General features: G+C 38.0%; 1 protein-coding gene across 2 annotated transcripts in view; it reads right to left on the reverse strand.

The window, feature by feature from the left end:
- The window catches only part of st6galnac3 (ST6 N-acetylgalactosaminide alpha-2,6-sialyltransferase 3), a 457135-nt gene that overhangs the window by 267831 nt on the left and 170970 nt on the right, over positions 1 to 18334 (reverse strand). The gene's annotated exons all lie outside the window — the stretch shown is intronic.

The raw sequence follows: 18334 nt of genomic DNA on the forward strand, positions 1-18334 counted from the left end.
AGCTAAATGGAATGCAAATAACAGACAAAGCTGCTGCAAACTCTCCCACAGAGTTGTTGGACTCTTAAGAAAGACTGTTAGGAAATGCTAATGCGAGGTAGGATGATTGTAACAGCTAATAGCTTACACACCCAATAAAGGGTTAAAGTTTTGCTGTCCTCTGAAGCCAAAATAGGGAATTTCCCAGGATGAAAACATATAGGAAATAAACATCTGAACCCTTTGGAGTATAATGTCTCCCCTCTTTGGGGAAATCTAGTAACTTAGTAATAGCAAGACAGAACAAGAAATACAGTAGGTCTCACTTATCCAACATAAACGGGCCGGCAGAATGTTGGATAAGCTAATATGTTGGATAATAAGGAGGGATTAAGGAAAAGCCTATTAAACATCAAATTAGGTTATGATTTTACAAATTAAGCACCAAAAAATCATGTCATAAAACATTTTTGATAGAAAATGTAGTTCAATACGCAGTAATGCTATGTAGTAATTACTGTATTTACGAATTTAGCACCAAAATATCACAATGCATTGAAAACATTGACTACAAAAATGTGTTGGATAATCCAGAATGTTGGATAAGTGAGACTCTACTGTAGTACTCTATTCCCACCCTGCATTCAGCTACAATAACAAACCTTTTTATAAGGTGATAAACTAAAAAATAAATAAATGAACATCTATATTCCACAAAGGAAATAGAACAATTTCATATTGCAATCATTGCGCATTTAAGCAAAACTACTGTAAGAAAATAATTGATATTTCAGATCAATTGATCAATTAAATGACTCTAAGGCAAATGGCTATTGAAAGAACATTTGTAGATTATCCTGAACCAATTGGACTAACCCAAATTTTGATGAGAACTGAGATGGATGATAAAAGAAATTCCAGTGGCAATGAAAGAAATGCATAATTATTTGGCAAAACTGACTGGAGCTGGATCTACGCTGCCCTATATCCCAGGATCTGATCCCAGATTATTAGCTTTGAACTGGATTATATGTGTCTCCACTGCCATATAATCTGGGATAAGAAGATAGAATGGGATCAGATCCTGGGAAATAAGGCAGTGTAGAAAGGGCCTGGGGAGCCAAATCAAAAATTGATGGAATCGGAATTCATGATCCAGAAGCTGATAGAAATATTGAAGGAAACTGCTTTGGAAGTTCTACATAAAGACTTTAGCAAATAGATTAATAAATTCTATCAACAAGTTTTGTATGAGGCCAATCAGAAAATCTGCATAGAGAAGCATTGGATGTCAATAAATGATAAATTTGTGATGGGGCTTTCTACCAGCTGACTGCACTGAGGAAGACATGCCATAAGAAAAACAATACACCTCAAAGGGGAAGTGAAGGACAGAAGGACAAACTACTGTATATGGAATACTATAGGTTGAAAAACAGTAGTTGAAAGATTATAATGGTTGACAAAGATTCATTAATTATTTGAGATGGACAAATTGACTAGGCTGACAGAGTAGAAATTTGTGTTCAAGTTTAAGAGAGATTTGAATTGATTAATATATTGTAACAATAGTAGTGGTATTCATTAATTGTGGGATTTATGAACTAGCATTATGTTATTAAATGTTTAAATGTGATTATGCAACATTACTTAAAGGGAATAGATGTGACAGTGAACAGCCCATAAATTTGTTTTTCTGTTTGATGGTTGGTTTTGTTTTTGTGCGAAAGCTTTGTTGTATGTCTGGGTATTTGTTTTATTCTTGTGTTTGATTTTGTTTTGTTATTTGTAGTAACTATTTAGTAGTGCTGTAGTAATATTAGTTAGAAGGTATTTTCTTTAAAAAATATAACCTTATTATCTGTTTGCTCATTTTATTGTTGTACAATGATTTTTTTGCTTTTAAATAAAAATATTATTTTAAAACGTGTACAGTAGAGTCTCACTTATCCAACATTCACTTATCCAACATTCTGGATTATCCAATGCATTTTTGTAGTCAATGTTTTCAATATATCATGATATTTTGGTGCTAAATTCGTAAATACAGCAATTACTACATAGCATTATTTCATATTGAACTACTTTTTCTGTCAAATTTGTTGTATAACATGATGTTTGGGTGCTTAATTTATAAAATCATAACCTAATTTGATGTTTAATAGGCTTTTCCTTAATCCCTCCTAATAATCCAACATATTTGCTTATCCAACGTTCTGCTGGCCTGTTTATGTTGGATAAGTGAGACTCTACTGTGTTCCTTTTAAAAGGAACATCCCAAGTTTCCCATTCATCTTGCATTTTTATGGTTGGCTGAATAATCTGTTACGGTCAAGAGAATTATTTATCATAATGATTGTGCATTACGATAGCTTCAGTCTGCTGACTGACAGCTATTCATACACTTCTGCAGGTCAGAACCAGAAAACAGCGGTGGTATGTGGAGAATAGTTGAGCCTTTCCGTGTGGCTTAGGGAGGGCTACCAAGAGGCCTGCAACTGCCACCAGCTGCAGGAGAACAACGTGATATTAAGTGGCAGAGGGAGAATGCAAAAGAAGGCGTGTAAATTATATGTGCATATTTTTCAAGCCTGGGTCAGTTGGCAACATTGCATTGCCAGATATTTAATCACTGGTCTGAAAATAATTCTATAATTGCAAACAACAGTAGGGAAGCGACTCCAGTAAAGGAAAATAAATTAATGAGTTTGAAAAATCCCAGTGTTCTTTAAAGTGCATATTATATTTTAATGATGGCTTCTGAAGCTTGACCTTCAGCCACTACATGCAATTACTACTGAAGCAACATCTTTACTAGTTTGGCACATCCGTTATTAGTAGCTACATCCATAGCATGGATGCAATAATCGGAGTGGGAAAAATGAAAGGACAGAACTGGTAGGGCTGAGAAGTAATTCTAATGCTTTGGTATCTAAATATTTCATGTGGCCGCTGCATAGCTTGTACTCAACAGAAAAAAGTATTGGTGGGATTGAGGGCAGCACAAGCACAGGTAATACATGGACTGGGAAAAAGGCTTCCCTTGACTATGAAGAATGGCAACCTACCCATTTAGTCTAGGAGTAATCACTGAGAACAAGTGAAGCTTACATGGCCACATTTTAAAATCTGACTTTAGTAAACCAGTGATGCAGAGCCAAATAAGAACATTTTTTGTGCCTGAAGCAAAGGATAAATTGGTGGCTCCCAACATCTGGCATGCAAAGGCCAACAAGAATTCTAGCCCAGTCTTCAACAATAGTTTTTGGTACAATGAAAGACAGCAGTCTATCTTGGTAGGTGCTCTTCAGGCTGTGTACCAACCACATTGGATCAATAAAGCCTTCCCATGGCCCCTGCCCATTGGCCAGAATCTCCTGTTCGATGGTCGGGGTACTGTAGTTCTGTCAAGCCATGAACAGAGGCATACATTGTTCACTGCAATTCAATGGGAATGTGTGTATCCTTACTTCCTCAACAAGATGACATCAAATACAAATGTTGCTCCCAATTAAAACAGATTTTTCTTCAAATGATCCTAGTGCATATTTAAAATGTATTATTCAATGTTAGTCCTAGGTCTGTGTGCATAAAAATCCAGAAAACTAATCACTTAGAACATTGCAAAACCAATACATATAGTCACTAATGTGGATGAGGGTCCACTTTGTGTGAATGAGAACTGTGAAATAGCTCACAAGGGATACCAGCTTTAATGCTCCATTAAAATGAATGGGAGTTGTACAATAACATAGCTGGTACAAGAATAGGATAGACATTAACCACAATGCAACTACCATTTAATTTCAATGGAGCTCTTACACAGGGAGAGCTCGCTGTAATTGTGCCCATATTTTACAAAAACTACTGCTGCCAAGAAGGCACTGTAAAATCCCTCATTGAGACTTCTTTTAACAGATTAATAGCTTGAAGAGTTGCAAATGACAATAATTTTCAAATGGTCTGATTCTCTAACATATATCACTATTAGATCCATTAAAATAAAGTTATTATGTTTATAGAAGAACTGGTGAGAGGTGTGAGCTGTTTCTTAATTTACTGGGGGAGGGGAATTATCTGTGCTAAATAATTGAAGCAGACATTGAGAATTCCTTTGTCTAATCTGTTACATATGATAAAACTTGATAAACAGGAGGTTGTTTAATATATATCACATCATAACTAGCATCTAGTATCTCTTGTCAATCCATGTGGACTTTGCTATTTTCTAACCATTTTAAAAAATCTATCTCAATAATAAGCTAATTCGGATTCTTCTCTCACTTAGTTTTAAGCAATCAGAACCACTCTGCCTGGCAGATAGACCAAAATCAATAAGTAGCAGGCATGATGAATTACTCTTGTGAGGATTAAATTTATGAGTTTTACAGACAGAGAACAAAGTAGTCAAAATGTGGCCTAGTACTTTCAAAGAAAGCTGAGGCCTAAATCCAATTGTTAGCTCCTATTAGAATAAATTCCACTGAATTAACAGAAAACCTTGCAAATCAGCATTTACGTACTTTCTGTTGCTTCAGTGAGTTTACGTTGGTTGGGACTAATGACTGGATGTTGATCAAAGTGAGATTTTTCCAAGTACTCCACCTAAAGGTTGGACTGGGTCAGTGGTTCTCAACCTGAGGACCCCAGATGTTTTTGGCCTTCAACTCCCAGAAATTCTAACAGCTGGTAAACTGACTGGGATTTCTGGGAGTTGTAGGCCAAAAACATCTGGGGACCCGAGGTTGAGAACCACTGGACTAGGTGGTCCCTGTAGTTTCGTCTAACTCTATGATTCTGTATATACACATAAACAGTTAGGAACCACAGGTACAAATGGCTGTAATGCAATACAGTATGTGAGCCTTTCCTTGATATCCCTTGCTAGTTTCAAGTTGAGTAGACTAGTCAAAAAATAATCCATTGTATTGTTTACACATCATAGGATGTATTTATGTGTAGCCCAGATTGTTGTACAAAATGTTATAACTTTAATATTTTATGTTTCATAATAAGTAATGGAAATAAAGAGAAATAGTCTCAAGAAAAAGTAAAAGAAACCAAACAATTATGTCAATCAGCAGTTTGCGGGGGATTTAATGTACTTTCCCACCATTTTCTTTTTCAAGTACTCTAATTGTTACAATTAATAGTTTTCTGATTGGACTGTGTGTAGGTATGGCTTATTCAGGGCCAAGAAAAAGCAATAATGTAATATCTTCTGAGCTTGGAAAGTAACTATATTAGATGAAGAAGAAAAGAAATTTCAGAAGGCCATGCTATCTGAGAGATTCTGAGAGATATAAGTTACAAAGGTAACTATTCTAAGCCCTGCAAAGTTTTAGCATTACTTTTAAACCATCAGGACTAAAAATCCAAAGTTTGTTTGATAGCCTCACTAGAACTTTGTAACAAATAACACACCTAAAATATGTCAAAATGATTCCAAAATCTCATAACCTTCATTATAGTACAGTTAATTCAATCTTATTCTGAATGCTTTGCAGAGCTACATTGATGTGGTTACTGCTAGCAATCAATCAAAATAGTTTATTGTACAAGCCCAAGGCGCACAATAGTACTGTTACTGCTAGTAATTTTTATCTGTGTCATGAATTTGCCAAATGGTCTGGGTGAGGAACTTCCTAAGGTCTTGTGATTATATCTGGAACCTGGGAATTCAAGGGCCATGCCTGGAATGCAGATGTCATTTTTCTCCCTTTTGGGCTGCATCCTAGTTTATTTTAGGCCAGTGGGACCTCGTCCCACTCTCCCTCAAACCAGATGTGACTATCCTGGTTTGAGATGAGAATGAGTGTAGAGAGGGCAAAGAGTGTGGAGGCCAAACCGGGCCAATGGATCACACTTTGTCCCCTTTAGTTTAGATCTTCTACCATGCACCTCCATTTCTAGGGAGGATTGAGAAAGACTGTACACTAAGAGTTTGCATATCTGGAGCAAGTCAACATAGGTTGTCCTTCAGGTCAGTCCTATCATTAGGCAGGGTGAGGCATCTTGGGCAGTAGTAGTGCAATAAGAGAGGACAGTGTTGTGAGTGCCTCATGGCCTGTCCAATATTCCTTTCTTTATTGATATAAAATGTTATGGAGGATATTGTTCCACCACTAATACTTAGGTCAGGCTTTTCTCAACCTGGTTCTGGTTTAGGAAGGATCTACTGAATGCAGATTGACTGCATTGATCTGGATTATATGGCACTGTAGACCCATATAATCCAGCTCAACACATTTAATCTGCATTCTAAAATTAGATTATATGGCAGTATAGATCCAGCCTTAGACAACTCATTTGAAGTGTGGATTAACACCAAGAACAAAGTCACTGCTAAGCTGTGGATAAAATGGAAATGATCAGAGCCATTTATACTACATGAGGCTCATTGGAGGAAAAAGCAAGCAAACAAACAATTTCCAGCCAACTAATACTGTATCAGTGAGGAAGGAACAGGAAAATGAGAATATTGTTTTAGACAAAGAATGGCCCATAAGAGTTATTTTTCATAATCTTTTCCCCTTGTTGTGCCTGCGTGTTAGCAGCTACAATCTCTCCAAAGGGAGTTTTACATGCTATGCAGAAATTATTAGTATTGGAAGCATGCTGCAGGTGCATCCACAAATGAGATGGTTTTTATGGCCCTTCTTTTATCTGCTGTTTTCCTGAATGTAAGATAACAGCAAATGCAGAAGGACAATTCAAAGGTAAAGATTAATGCAAAAGGTTTTAGTCTCTGAGATGACATGATGTGGTATAATATTGTACTGGTTTCACAATATCTATTTTTACGACTGTAATGAAGAACTCAATCACTTTTTAATACTCCTGCACATTTATGGTACTTTTATTATCAACCTGCTACAGGTTTTCAGGCTTCATTTGATTTTTACTCATGTGTAATATCCATTGAAAACAATAATGGCTGCACTTAGTAAATTTGTTTCATTTTAAGAACTGCTCTATGTAAAACTTACTTTATTTAATTTTCTCCTTTAGTATTCTCTTATCCCAATGCTACCATGTATCACAGTGTTTTTTCCAGTATGAAATGAAATGGCATCATAAAGGAACACATTTTCTTCACTGTACCATTTTTCATCTTATGGATAAATCCAATTGCTAGTTCCAACTTGACTAATCCATTGAATCAATTCTAAAACAACATACACAAATTCCATTGCTTCGATGGGTATACTTTTACTTGAAGCACCAATTAGATTTGGGTTTAAATGTGCAGATATTTAGTCACATATATATCCTGATCCATTCCGAACTCAGGAGAAGGTGAAAAAGTGGAGGAGAGCATCTACTTAAGGTATGTTGAAGAAGGTTTCATCATGTTTAAGTATCATGGATATTTATGTCAGAGGTGGGCAAATATCTGAGGGCCATTTTTCTATCTCCAGAAGATGGAAGAGTGGTTATTCCAATGTCAGTTGTATGCTGGATCCATACCTGGTTTTAGTCTGAATGTTAGACTAAGGACCTCATCACATTGAGGTCAAAATTGCAGGGGGGGGGGGGAGATTTGCCATGCATCATGGCAAATCCGGCAGGCAGCTTGGAGAACCTGGCACCCCATGCCCCATATTGCCCATATCACTCCTTACTTACGCCATGGGGGAAGGGTTGCCACCTAGCTTCCCCCCATTCTTCTCAATGAGAACATGGAAATCCTCCCGTGTTTTCCTTGCTCCCTCTTGTTATCGAGCAATATAAACTATCTTCTATTTGGGGGTCACTCTCGACTACACTCTTATGACATTTTCATCTCTGTTCAGGGATAGAGCCCTGCCAGAAGTAGATCTCCGTTGTCTGATGAGATCTGGCAGGTTCCATCCTTGAACCGAAGTGTCGTAGAATATGCCATTTTGCCTGTGTGATGAGATTGTAAAACAACTTTAATCTCGCTTTCCAAGGTGTGGATTATTCTGCCTTAAACAATGTCTTTCAAGGGTATATTATAATCTAGAACAAATTCACTGCTGAACTGACACTGCCTGGATCCTTCCAGAAATCATACCAGCCATTGTATAGAAAACTGGAATTGACAATTATTTAATCAATTTGGGAAGGAACCAGATTTTGTACTGAAAGCAAGGTGTAGAGGACATAGATGAGATGAGAATTCTGCCCACAAGAAGCAACATTTCTCCATAATTGAGGGAGGACTGTCCTATTTTTGCTCAGGGTGGTCATACCTGGTGCAGTAATGACCTTTAAGGTACTCGGTGTCCGTTCTTGGTTTATATACAGTAGAGTCTTACTTATCCAAGCCTCGCTCATCCAAGGTTCTGGATTATCCAAGCCATTTTTGTAGTCAATGTTTTTAATATATTGTGACATTTTGGTATTAAATTCGTAAATACAGTAATTACAATGTAACATTACTGCGTATTGAACTACTTTTTCTGTCAAATTTGTTGTATATCATGATGTTTTGGTGCTTAATTTGTAAAATCATAAGCTAATTTGATGTTTAATAGGCTTTTCCTTAATCCCTCCTTATTATTCAAGATATTCGCTTATCCAAGCTTCTGCCGGCCCGTTTAGCTTGAATAAGTGAGACTCTACTGTATTTATTTATTTCATAACCTACCTTTTCTCTAAGGCAGTGTATGAGACTCTTTTTCTCTCTGTAATGTTATCCTCACAGCAATTTACATGGCCGGTTAGGAGGAAAGAGAACATATGGTTCAAGATCACCCTGTGAATGTAATGGTCTTCTGAGGACTTTAATCTGGATCCTCTTGTCCAGTGCAGCACTCTAATTGCTACTCTACATTGGCCTGATACCATTTTGCCAATTCAACCCCAACTATCAAGTACAGCTCAGGCTAGTGCTAAGTCAAAATATTCATCTGAGAAACTTTGACAAGGGTTTACATATAGAGGAGAAAACAGTCCCTGAAGAACTGAATAGCAATTATTAAGTTTGGGGGCTTAAAGCACTTTTGTCATATTTTTCAGGAAGCAGGGAAGGTTTGCTGGGATCGAAAGGATGAGTTCTAGACAGGGTTGCCAAATGGAAACCTGGAGAGAGCTCCTGTTTCTTCAACAGGTGTGTGGAAGAGGAATTTTAGCAGGTGTTGCTTGTTACCTGGCTGTGTGATAAACAGTCCTGTTGAAATTCCATCATTTATACAACCATTAAAAGAACAAGAAATCTTCCCAATTTTCAGTCTGGAAGCCCTGTACTGCAGCTAGCCTTTATTTTACACGTAAAAATGAAGAAGATTTTCTGTCTTTACTGATCATAGCCAGGCTACAGCATTCTTCACTGAATTATTTCCTTTTTAAAACCAAAATACACTGCAATCCTTTACCACCTCTTGCCTATTATGATAAACTTTCCATCACTATCATTAGAATTGCAAACCCTCCAAAAGTGTCTGGAAATATGTTGCAAAAATAGTGGAAAAACATTTTTGGCTGAGGCTGAGATCAAATAGGTCTTTCCACAATTCAAGTGTTTCAGTTTAGCACACCTAAGAAGTGGGCTTTATCGCTTTGGAAGAACTGTGCCTGTGGTGTCTCTACTTGCTGCATGTTGATTCCCATTAAAACCTTACTTACCACTTCATCACAAAGGGCTAAAATCAGCGGCAGGCACGGATTTTAGCCCAGGTCACCCACACAGGTGGTTGCCTCCCATCAGGCGCCACCAGCACAGCTCCATGGGTGAAGTAGGACAGAGCCGGCGCATGCCGTCACCAGGGCAATACAGGAGGCCTCCTGTGTTGCCAAAGAATCTATGGGGGGGGGGGAAGCCCTCACAATTCCCCCCTTCCGATCACCCTCACCTGGATCCAGGCGATGTGGAACATGGGGTACTGGATTCCCCATGCCCCTCTATGGAGTAACACTGGCGGCTGTCTGACAAAGTTGTTAATAAGACTACTCGACTGGGGACAAATCAATTGAATTCAGTCCCATGCCCCCAGCATGATTTCTGTTTTGCTGCTAAAGCTTTATTCCCCATCACAAATGTGACTGGTTTCTAGCTCCTATCATTTCTTACTCATGTCTGATGCATCTGATGGGAGCTGGAAGCTAACAATATCCAGAAGGCTGTAAGACAACCTTTCTGGATATCCTCTGTGAATCTCAGATGATGTTATGCTTGGTTTGAAAGAAATACATTGGGCAGAAACACTGAGCTTTCCAGGTTTAAAAACTACTTCCTCAATTTATGCCTAAAATAAAACCATATTCTCTTATGTATGTGCTCCAATATAGATGCTGAACAAGCAGCACATGAATTATTTTACTTCCATAAGTTCATAATAGGAATTGTTCTTCTCTGATGATACAACCAACAGACATTCTAGTCATTGCAGCATACCAGAAGAAATGGTGTCCAGTTAACAGTTTCTTAGTTGACCCAAATGTAGTGAGAAAATATTTTTGGCCAAGGAAGCGCCTTCTGGCTACATCTAGTTTGTACTTGCTGTATGGGAAAAGAAAGTGAAGAAAAGCAAAAGTCTTGAACAAATGAAATTCAATTGCCTATTGCCAGCTGGACAAGATTGCTTTTCCTTTAAATATGCTGGATACGCTTACTAGCAGGCATGTCTGATTTGTAGCTAACAATAGAAACCGGCTTTCCACTTCATTCTCTTTTTAAAAGCCACTCAAGAATAAGAAGAGCTTTCATAGCCTGTTGTTTTGCAAGATACTTGGACACACTTTTTCTTTCACCAGTCCCCAAAAGTGGCACAAGCAAGAACAAGCAGAAACCACAACGCCTGCCTTGACTTTGGGAAGTCGGCACTTGTAGAAGGTTAATAGCAAGGTCACACAAGCGACAGCCAGAAATCTTGAATGTGTGGTCAACAGTGAACCTTTCTTTATATTGGGAAGAAAATTACTAAAATTACTTATTCTTTAAGAATGAAAAGTATGAAGAATTGCATCTTTAACATGCTGCATGCCAGGCTGCATTTTGTATTATTTGTTCCCATGCACATGAATTGTAGCATAAAGTTTGGTTAGACCAGTCTGTTCACATGTATTTATTTAAGGTCTGTTCCAACCTGTTTTTGCATCATCAGTCACTTTGCTTTATAAATGTAGCATGAGTCAAATTATGTTGGCCATTTCATATGCATTTAACTTTAAAATATAAAACTTCTTATACTTTTTATTATGTATACATTGGGGGGATTGTAACTATACAACCAGATTTTGAAAACATGCAAAAATGGAAGGATAATTTTGTTCCAAACCATATATTTTTCCAGCAAACAGGTTGGTTTACTTAAAAATAAGGCAAAATGAGATCCTGAAGTGTCTGCAGTATATGGGCAGACAAAGGTCTGATACTCTACCACATTCTATGTGTGGGAACTAAGCCTAATAAGTGTTCTTTCCTAGCAATTACAATGAACACCTACCATCTGGTCCCACTGGAAAAAAGAGAGAGGAAAGTGATCATTCTTCCTATTTTTTCTTATGACTTTCCTATCCCTCAGTCAACACCACTCTTGCTAAGTAGAGTTTTACAGGTCCATCAGATTAGCAGCTTTGCTCTCAAAGATGAGGAAAAGAAAGCGGTTCTTTCAGCAAGCACCCTTGACTTGAAAGAAGAAATAAAACAAAAAAGATTATTATGGCTTCAAAAAGAATTGGCAGAGCCATATTTCTCTGACAGACAACCAGATTTACTAGACATTTGAGGATAAAAGCTGCCATATTTTGCTTGAATTATAGACACTCTCTTCTATTCTTTTCCTTTTCCCTCTTTGCCTCCCTCTGTGCACACAATACACACACAAATGCATACACACATCCAAGGACATTTCATCTTCCTGGTCTGACAGCAGCCACACTTTGGGTCCATCTGCTAAACTCATAATTTAAAGCTTGAACAACATGATATTTATAGCAAAGTGGCAAGTGAAGCTGCTGTTCATGCAAGGTTTGCATTTTTCATGCTATCTGCTACTGGTGTAATATTCATCAAGGATTGCAGGAAATAAACAGATAATGGGTAAACATGTTAATGTTCGCTTTTTTCTTCTTCTGAATTTTTTCCTCCCTTTGACAACTGTTAGGGTTCCAATCTTTTGTATAGTTCTTTTGAAGTAAGCCCCATTACTGTCAATGACAGTTGCTTCTAAACCATTCATAGCAACTGTGTTATAAAACAGAGATTGGCATGAAAAGAACACTGGCCAGCTGTATTATGACTTCAAAGATTATAGTTGTTTAGGGGATGGAACATTTCATAGAAGCATCACATGGTAGCCCTTACAACAGTGGTTCTCAACCTGTGGGTCCCCAGATGTTTTGGCCTTCAACTCCCAAAAATCCTAACAGTTGGTAAACTGGCTGGGATTTCTGGGAGTTGTAGGCCAAAACATCTGGGGACCCACAGGTTGAGAACCACTGCCTTAGAAGCTTCAACAGCTCCAAGGGAAGCGTATGTGCTTAGGCCTTTCCCTACCAACTACCCACATCTAATACATGGCATCTGTAGGAATGGCCAAAAAATCAGAGGTACATCAGCAATACACACTGTTGTTCCTTGATGAAATAGGTACTCACTCATGCATGCTGTGAGAAACCTAGATTCACATTAGAAGGCACAAAAATGAGCAAAATTATCCTTTCTGGTGACATGCATATAGAAATAATGTCACCATTTTTTTTCTAATGGCATAACAAAAGCCAAGGGAACATCTTTATTTTAAAAGAAAATATTAAATCTCTGAAAGGTACATTTTCTGCTCTGTTCCATCTTTTGATAACAGTTTAGTAATGTAATATAATTATGGTCATATTGGTATCTACACTACGGGAAGTAGAACCCTGTTTCTCCAGTAGCCACTACTTGTGCATAATCACACTTCTCTAGGGGAGGAATTGTGTAGCATTCTGGATATGTTGAACTACAACTCATAACACCCCTCACCAAAGGCTGTGCTGGTTAAGGTTGCTAAGACTTGTAGTCCAAGGACATATAAAAGCCCGACAAGCCCCACCTTTGCTTGTCATTATTACATGTTTCAACTTTAAAGACAATGATTCCACAACATGTATTTTCACCCTATGATTCAAATAAAAATTTAAAATTGCTTCTAACATGGTTGGATAAATAGACATTCCTTCTAAGTTGTATGGCACTCCCTCGCAATGGGAGGACAGGCTGTCCCCTTCTCAGTTGTCTTTTCACAGATGGACCAAAACCCTTTTCTTTAGTAGGGCTTTGGGCAATTCACTTATTACTATGGGAGGAGGTGTTCTACTGGCAGGTTGTATTTTCCTCACTGATTTGCTTTAAGGGGAGTTTTTAATGTCATTGTTTTTAAAATATGTTGACTATGCTTTATTTTTTAATTATATTTTTCTATTCAGTTTGAGCCACAATGAGACCCATTTTAGGGAGAACAGGGATATTTTTTATCAATATCTATATTCTTGTATATAGATAGATGGTAGTGATAGACAACAGATGGATAGCTAGATGAGGAAGAGGGCCTTCTTAGTTATGACCCCTGACTCTGAAATACCCTCACCAGGGAGATTATACAGGCATCCACCCTCACAGCATTCAGGAGGGACTTGAAGACCTGGGTATTTAAACAGGCTTTTGATAGTGACTAGTCAATCTCTAGGATATGGATTTATGATAGCAAGCTCCTTTTAGCTTATAGAAATGACTGTATTTTATCTTAATGCTCATAATTGTATTGTTAATTTTTGTATTTGATTGTGCTGTATTTTGTGTTTTGTATTTATTGATGTGTTATTAATGTTTATTCCATTTTCTGTGTTTTATTTTATTGCACTTATTGTTTTATTTATGTTGTAAGCTGCCTCGAGTGGAATATAAATAAACATCATCATAATCATAATAATCATCATCATCATCATCAGATGAGTACATGGATGTAAAATCTTGTGGAGAGAAACAACAAAAGAAAAGAGTGCCTTCCCCCTGTATACAACCCCTTTGTAAAATCACACTTAAGAATAAAGACGTTCACAAATATGCCACTTATGTGTTGTGATTTTCAGATGCATTGTTGGTGACTCAACTGATAGTATATATACATAACCTCCAACTGGTGATTAAACCAGCCCACATTTGGAAACTACCCTCTCAGCAGTACAATTGGGATGCATTTGTCATATGGTGTACATGGGCAGAAAGAGATCGAGAGGGAAAGAGAGAGTGAGGTTGGATGTGAAAGGAAGATACATTTCAGTGAATTATAAATCCACAGCTTGAGGTCATCTGTCAAGCTGTATCTGCAGGCAAGTAGTTTTTTAATGTATTGTGTCCACTAACACTTTGTCCAGAACTGACAGGCTTGGGAAAACTGCTTACTGAATCACCAATTCCTGAGGCTTCCACGAATTCCCCAGTGGTTGGCTGTTATGTACTGACATGACTTGACCTCCTTAACTTGTAATAGCCAATATAATCACCACAGTAGGAAGCCATAACTGTAGAAGTGCAACACCTCCTTTTCTGCTTTTTGAGCATAACCTCCTTCATTTCACATTTTAAAATCTACCCATTTTTCATTTTCAGAAGGTTTGGTTTAAATGTTATCACTAGCTACCTCAAGAAAGACTCTCCATAGATTCATTTTGTTTTTAATGTACAGAAAAATGGCAGCTAGACATTTCTGTTGTAACTGATGCTATAGCATTCCTTCTGGAAGAAAGCCCAAGAGAACAAAAAAGCAGAGGTACAGTATGTTTTAGCAGTAGGTGTGAGCCAAATAATGCCCGGCATATTACACATATCTAATAACCTCTTGTCAAGTCTCAATGACTTTATGCTTATGTTATGTTGACCTGATATTACAGACATTAGGTTTTCCCTTTGCCTCAGGGGATACATGTCCTTATCAGCAGTAAACCTCTTAAACATTTGGGGCATTTGGCGGAAAAGAAAATTGACCTTTCCACTCAAGTCAAGGTGTTTAATATGCAAAATCCAGCCATGTTGTTTTGGCACAAGAGCTGAGAAATCCCAGAAGTATCTCTTCTCAGCTGAACAGCAAAAGTGCCGTAACATTAAAATAAATGCCAGGAGCCAGTGTGCTGTAATAGTTTGAGAGCTGGATTCTGGAGACCAGAGTCCAAATCCCTCCTTAGTCATGAAATCAACTGGGTGACTTTGGATATGTCACACACCTTCAGTCTCAGAGGAAGGTAAAGGCAAATCTCTTTTGAACATATCTTGCAAAAAAAAAAAACCTGTGATAGGTTCCCCTTAGAGTCACCATAGGTAGGAAATATTTGAAGGCACACAACAGGAAAAACCATGTTCTGTCCTAGTCAACTGCCCGAGGCAGTCTCTCCACAGGCAACTGCAATCTGAAAGGAAATTCACAGCATGACCCGAAGTCCAAAACCATGTCAAAAGAGATATACCTGCAACCAAAGAAAATGTCAGGAACAAAGCAGAATTAATATGATTTTATGGACTCACAAGGAAAAGCAAATTAAACATGTTTAAGGCCATTCTGAGCCTATTATCAAGTAATCGGTGGTAGTGGAGGAGGAGGAGGAGGAGGAGGAGGAGGAGGAGGAGGAGGAGGAGGAGGAGGAGGAGGAGGAAATAATTTCTTGGTAGTTGTTTGGTAACTTTTCATTAGGACTTAATGAATGCTGTTAATGATTGAGTCATACACAAACACATACACACAGAGGGGGGATTTTGAAAACGGATGTAAATAGTAAAGTAAGTTTGCTTCAGGGCCAGATAGCACAGTCTGAATACTAAACTGTGAACTAGTGCTGTGAAATAAATGGCTATATTCATTTCACTAATGCCTCCATTTTTGAACCCTAGCTGGGGTCATTTTCCCTGACAAGGCTCTGTATAAGGAAAGCATGCTTCTAGCACTAGTATGAGTGAGGCAGGGTGACCATTTTGTAGAGTCCCCCATTAGATACCAAAATGAATGCTAACTAATTATCATTGTTTATTTACTTACTTACTTACTTACTTACTTGCTGTGTTTATACCCCACCTTTCTCTACCCCGCAGGGGACTTAAGGCAGCTTACATAGAGGCAATTAATTACTAATAAACCAATGACACCAGCACTCACATAGAGAAAGCAAGATAGAGCTCAAAAATAGGTAATAATCATAATCATAATACATTTTGTTTGTTATCCACCTCTCCTAATTAATTAAGCAAAAAAGGAGAGGGAAATCTCTACATTCCCTGCTTGCTAGAATTAACATTCCCATCAAAAATTGCATTCACAGCAACCTGTGTATAGAAGGTGTTTTATATTATGTCATCTTTGAACATGACAAAATGTGAGAGACAGAAAAAGAAAGGCAAGGAGCCTATTCTTTCTACTTATGCAGTTCTGGACTTTTGGGCTGTACACTGCAGAATTATCGCAGTTTAATACTATGTGTTGTTGAAGGCTTTCATGGCTGGGATCACAGGGTTCTTGTATGTTTTCCAGGCTGTATGGCCATGTTCCAGAAGTATTCTCTCCTGACACCTCTGAGGATGCCTGCCATAGACATGGGCTAAACATCAGGAGAGAATACTTCTGAAACATGGCCATACAGCCCAGAAAACATACAACAACCCAGTTTAACGCTAGGTTGACTGACATGGCTCAGTGCTATGGAATTCTGGGATTTGTATTTGTCTGTCCAATGGCTCTGGTGCTACAACAAACTACAAACCCCAGGATCCTATTAGATGGCGCTATGGCAATTAAAGTGATGCCAAACTGTTATAATTCTGCAATGTAGATGGGAGGCTGGTCTACTTTATAAGAGGAACATGTCTTCAGATGTGAAAATAAGATAAGATGTTGTAATATACTTAGGATGACCGTTGGTCCATCTTTTTCAGTGTTGTCTGGACTCTCTACAATGATGGGCCACTGTTTTTCTTGAGGATGGGAGTACAGAAATAAACTTTTACTCACTCCAGCTCTTTCTGAAAATGTCAGAGATTGAACTTGTAACCTACTGAATGTAAAGTATGTTTTCCACCACTGAACTATATTCTTCTCCTCATAGATCAGTGGTTCTCAACCTGTGGGTTCCCAGGTGTTTTGGCCTACAACTCCCAGAAATCCCAGCCAATTTACCAGCTTTTAGGATTTCTGGGAGTGAATGCCAAAACATTTGGGGACCCACAGGGTGCGAACCACTGTCATAGATGGAAGGTCACTTCATGGGCTTTTAGTGGGAGGCCTCCAGATATGATGAAGGCAACCCTACTTATGGAATCACAGACCCAGAGGGAAAAAGTCGAAACGTTGCTCATCCAAAAGCCAATATTTAAACTTTCTATAATAGCCTGACAACTAGCCTGACAAATAGTATTTGGCTAGTGAACAGGAAACGTCTTAAACCGTCAAACCATCAACCACATTCTAAATGGTTTGTTTTCACCAGTTAGTCTCCTTTTTTGTTATGCTACAAGTTTTGCTAGCATAAGAAACAATAAAGTTTAGAATGTACATCAAAATTCTTCATTCTCGTTTGTTTTAATAGGTGGTATATAAGCATATTTCCCCTTCATTATTATTTATTAGTTTCGTGTTTTTGAAATAATGACAACAGCCCAAAGGCTCAAATCAATTTAAGATGCCAACAGGCCAGAAAGAGAGCAAAGCAGGATTTCATTATTCCTATAATGATTTCCATAGAACAAGAGAAAACTCGACATTTAATAGAGTTTTTCCCAGAGAAACTCCTCCAGGTCCTGGCGGCTAATTTCTCACAACTCCTCACAGAGCAGCAGAGAGCTAGTAACATATGTATCTCACCTAAACACATATTCGATCATCATATCACACCACAGTCCTTCCAGGCGAGCTAACTGAATTGAACTCGACCTTCAAAGCCCTTGGAATGCAACAAAACATCTCTGTTTCCTGACATTTATGGGTGGCTTTTCTGCATGGCTGCCTTTATTGCCTGGAAAGTAATGGTGAAAGCTGTGTGTTTACAAACCTGCTATAAACTCTGACAAACCGCGGAAAGGGAAGACAGATTTATTCAATGTGGGTTACCACAAAACTAATCTAATCAGATGTAAAATTTACATTTCCCTTTTCTAAAGGAAACCACAGCCTCCTGGGAAGTTTCAGTATCCCAGAGCAGACTTGCTCTAATGTTTTGTTTATTTATTTGCTTACTTTCAGAAACTGAATTAGAATCAACAAAAGAAAAATGAGTTCATTGGCACAGGATGATCACTTGGTTCTCCTCTGCCCACATTCTTCCATCGAGCCCAACGTTTTGTCTAAAGTACCATAATTAGTCATGTATAAGTCTACATTGTGTATAAATTGAAGCCAGGTTTCTGATCCCAAATTGTTCGTTCCTGGAA

This window comes from Anolis carolinensis, chromosome 4 (genome assembly GCF_035594765.1).
Source record: "Anolis carolinensis isolate JA03-04 chromosome 4, rAnoCar3.1.pri, whole genome shotgun sequence".
NCBI lineage: Eukaryota > Metazoa > Chordata > Lepidosauria > Squamata > Dactyloidae > Anolis > Anolis carolinensis.